Source organism: Mus musculus, chromosome 5 (genome assembly GCF_000001635.26).
Source record: "Mus musculus strain C57BL/6J chromosome 5, GRCm38.p6 C57BL/6J".
NCBI classification, from domain to species: domain Eukaryota; kingdom Metazoa; phylum Chordata; class Mammalia; order Rodentia; family Muridae; genus Mus; species Mus musculus.
The window spans coordinates 145,553,657-145,558,663 of NC_000071.6; positions in this window are offsets into that span (position 1 = coordinate 145,553,657).

The following is a 5,007-nucleotide window of genomic DNA, read 5'->3' on the forward strand; positions in this document are numbered from 1 at the left end:
GCTAGAGGGTCTAATTAAACCAACAACTTCAAGCGTATTAACTGCATTAACCACATATAAGGAATCAGATACAATATTGAGCAGTCCCGGTAAAGTTTCAAGGACCTCCAGTACCACCAAACACTCTACAACCTGGGGTGATGTCTCATTATATTGTTTAGATGTTACTTGGCCATTTACTACATATGCACCTATGCCAGATTTGGACCCATCTGTATACACTACTACCCCATCCGGAAGTGGGTGTTTGGCTGTTATTGCTGGAAACACTATGGCTTGGCTTAAGGCAAACTGTAAAATTGGATGTTTTGGATAATGATTATCAATTTGTCCTGAATAGGAGGCAACCAAGACTGCCCAATCATTAGTTGTTGCTGCCAGGGTTTGAACTTGAGCAGAGGTAAAAGGCGCAATTAGCATATGAGGTTCTTTCCCAAAATGAGTAATAGCTGCTTAAGTGCAAGTTGAGCAACTGCATTAGGATACCATTCAATGATTTTTGCAGGGGAAGCATTAGGGTGAACACACAATAAGGGTCCATTTTGCCACAAGACTGCTGTTGGCAACTGTGCAGTTTTTAATACGCACAATTCAAATGACTTCGACTCGTCAATGTGTTGTAATTGAGCACCTTGTAAGGCCTTTTTGACAGTTTGTAAAGTTTGACATGCAGCCGGGGTAAGTGCTCTGTGGGAGGAGATGTGGGTATCTCCCTCTAATATATCAAATAAGGGCTTTAGTTCTGCTGATGGAATTTTCAAAAATAGTCTTAGCCAATAAATATTTCCCAGCAATTTTTGGAAATCATTCAAGGTATATAGTTGATCTTTGTGAATCTCTAATTTTTGAGGAACAATTTTGTCAGGATAAATGAGTGATCCTAGGAAGGTTCCCACTCGAGCAACTTGCACCTTTTCGGTGGCCACATGCAATCCCCATTGCCCTAACGTTTTTATTAACATAGGGTATGCATCTTGCAATTACTGTGAATTTTTATGACAAATGAAAATATCATCCATGTAAAGTACCCAAAGTAATGATGGAAAATGATTTTTAACTGATGTAAGTGCCAATTGCACATACAGTTGACACATGGTGGGGCTATTTGCCATCCCCTGAGGTAGGACCTTCCATTGGTATCTTTGATCAGGCTCTAAATGATTAATGGCTGGGATGGTAAATGCAAATCTTTGCCTATCTTGAGGGCATAAAGGTATAGAGAAAAAACAATCGTTAATATCTATAATTATAATCTCCCAATTTTTAGGTAGGGCAGAAAGCAATGGAAGTCCTCGCTGAACTGACCCAAACAGGCGCATTTGTGCATTAATTGCTCTAAGATCATGTAATAAGCGCCATTTGCCAGATTTTTTCTTAATTTCAAAAATAGGTGTAATCCAGGGTGAGGTAGAGGGCTCTAAATAACCCAAGCATAGCTGTTCAGAGATCAGTTTTGTGGCTGTTTCTAATTTTTCAGAGGAGAGAGGCCATTGAGGGACCCATACAGCTTCCTCTGTAAGCCATGGTATGGGCATGGAGCCCTCAACGGCCCCTAGGAAAAACCCAAACCTTGTCTTCCATTATTACCTTCTTGAGGGATAGGTTCAAGTCTACCCTGCTCTCCTTTCCCTAATCCTCTTCCTTCTGTATAGACCATTTTCTTCATCATTTGACCAGCTTGTGGCGAGTATTCATTAGTCAAAGTCATTCCCATTGCCTGCAAAATATCTCTCCCCCAGAGATTAACTGGGAGTTTTAAGACAAAAGGAGTGAATCGTCCCATTTGACCTTCAGGTGCTTGCCAGCTCAAAGAATGGGAGCTAATAGTGGGGCAGGACTGATAGCCTAACCCTTGTAAAGAATATGATGACTGAGTGATGGGCCAGGCTTTTGGCCACCAGTGGGAAGAGATGATTCTTTTATCTGCTCCTGTATCTAAAATCCCTTTAAATTGTTTCCCCTCTATAACTAATTCTAAGGATGACCTGGAGTCAAAAGACATTATTAAGTAAGCAGAATCATTTCCAGTAGAGCCAATCCCTCTGGCAGCTCGAGGGACACCAGAGGAAGGAAAACAGCCATGTAGGCTTGGCAAAATTATTAGCTGAGCTATTATATCCCCTTGTGAAATAGAAAAGACACCCTGAGGGCATGAACAGATTATTTGAAGTTCCCATTCATAATCTTGATTTATGACTCCAAGGTGAACAAGAAGGCCTTGTAAGGCGAGGGAGGCCCGGCCCAGTATTAGGACGACACTTCCGGATGGCAGAGGCCCTTTGTAGTTAGTAGGAACGGGCTGCACCCCCATATGGGGCATCAGCATGAACCGGGTAGTGGCATGGAGGTCCAATCCAGCTGATCCTTCTGTTGCCCTGAGGGCTTTGGGGTCCACCTTTTGCCTGCCAGGATCCCATATGTTTTGGGGCCCTGAGACCTGGGGCCCTGATACCCGTTTTTTGGAATGGCCTCATTCTCTACTGCTTGAGAAGAAATCCTGGCTGCAGGGGCCTGCCTCAAATGTCTTTCACTGAGCGACAATCTCTGGCCCAATGATATCCTTTCCCACACTTAGTACACAGTCCTGGCGCTCTCCTTTTGACAAGGGCTCTGCAGTCTTTTTTTAAAATGTTCTGGTTTGCCATAATTATAGCAGAGTTTGGGCTCAGCCATGTCAGGGTGTTTCTTCCCTTAGAATGACAGCTGCCAAACCGGCATTAGTGAGCAGCCCTCCAAGCTCACGGCAAACCTTTAACCAGTCCTGCAATCCTTTACTCTTTCTGGGTGTAATAGCTGCCATGCATTCCTGTGTGGCCTGTTCATAGACCACCTGTTCAATTAAAGGCATAGCTGCCTCTGGGTCTCCAAAAATTCTCCCTGCCGCTTCTGTCATTCTATTCACAAAGTCTGAGAACGACTTCTGGGCACCCTGAATGATCTTTGTTAAGTGTCCACTTGCCTCTCCCTTCCTAGAGAGTGCTTTCCACGCCTTAACGGAAGCAGCTGAGATCTAGGCGTAAGATCCCCAATGGTAATTTGTCTGGTTAGCAGCGTGTTGTCCCTGACCCGTAAGCAACTCAAAAGTCCATGTTCTTTGGTCCCCTTCAACGGCGGCATTGGCTCTTGCCTGTGCTTGGCAGGAATCTTGCCACAAAGATTTCCATCCTAGATACATTCCCATATTAGGGGCTGCAGCTTTTACAACAGTCATCCAATCCCCGGGAGTCATAGCCAAAGTAGCAAGCCTTTCGACTTGCGCTATAGTAAAATTGGTGCTGACTCCATAGTTACGGACTGACTCAGCAAGCTCTTTAATCTGTATATACTACACCGGAGCGTGAACGCCTCTGCCATCGGCGCCTTCAAAGACCGGAAACGCTTGCTGCATTTTTCTCTGTTCCTCTTTTGGAATGAATAAGTCTGAATGATAACTCTGCACATAGGGCGGAGGTGCACTAGGACCCAGAGGTTGAGGGCTCGGAGACCGCGCAGCAAGCTGACTTTGAGACCACGCAGCAAGCTGACTTTTGTCTCTAGCTGCTTTTGTCTTATTCTGTGACTGATTAGCTCGTCTTTCACCTGGATGGTGTCTTTCTTCCTTATATCGAGCCAACTCTTCCTCTGAGTCTGTTTCCTCAGGGGGGCTAAGCTCCTCATCTGATTCTGAGCTACTAAAACCTAGAGCCTTAAACTCATCTAATGGCGAATAGAGGCTCCCTCCCCTAGGGGCCTGTCCAGCTTGATCTCTCTTTGTCTCTCCCTTCCCATCTCCATTTTTAAACTCTCCCAGGACATACTTTCCCTTGTTTCTCTTTTCCTCGGGCTCAAGGTCTGTGGAAAGGCTTTATTTTTATTGTTTAGGTGCACCATGTTTCCTCTGAACTCCTAATCTCTCTCCCCACTCTGTCTCTGATAGACTGTCTTGGACTTCCTCCAGTATCCTCTGCCCCACTTAACCATTTGTTGGCATTCCTCATCTTTTAAGCACGATCTTATCAGCTTCCACAACGACATGGTCCCAGCTTTAAGTTTGCCATTCTGCTGTTCCCCAACTAGATCTCCTTTCAGTTTCTCCCAGGAGGCAATAGTTAAGGACCCTGAGCACGCATACCATGGAGCTTTGTGATCTATCTCTTTAACAAAACCTTCTAGCATCTTAGTGGCAATCTTCAGGCCATGCTGCCTCAGGACCAACTGTAAGCGGTCACCACAGAGTGGGAAGTTCCCATACTGCCCTTTTATCTAACCCTGCCTGACCGCGACTGAGAACCAGTCAGCAGTTCCACCAGTGGAAGCAGTACGCAACCAAAAGAAAAAGAATGAGCCCCGTGAAAACAAACAAAAAGACCTCTAATGCTGGAGAAAGTTCAAGACCGAACTTACCTTACAGAGCTTACCTCATCCTGTAGTTCTGAATCTGCCCCGCAAAAACGGAGGGTCCCCTCTCGGTGCCTGGCTATGGTATGTTCCTGGGTTTCGGCGCCAATATTGTCCCGAGCTAGTGTCTTGCCGGCAAGAACACACTCGCACAACCGGATTCTTCTACAGTAAAGCTTCACTGTTTCATCAGAAGGAAGACCCCAAACCCGGAAAATGGCACTGCTTATATACCCCTCCACGCGGCATGTCAGCACCTGATTTGTTGCTTGCCCATCACCTCACTGCTATGCCCCGGGATGGGCAGTGACTTGGCACGAATTTACTCTTGCACCTGCGCACATTACTTGTTTTCCAGTTAGGCACAGCGGAGGCCAGCGCCATCTTGTAATGGCGATTGCTTACGGCTCTCCACACTTCACAAATTTGTTTTGTTGCTTTGATTATTGCTTTGCTTTGGTTTGGTTTGGTTTGCTTTTTTTTGCTTTGCTTTGGTCTGAAATAGTGCGAGAGATTATAAAGTGGCTGGGAAAGAAGGTAAGATAGGATCTAGGAAGAGTTGATGGAAAGGAATTCATGTGATCAAAATGTATTCTATGAAGTTCTCAACAAATATTAAAACGCTTGAAA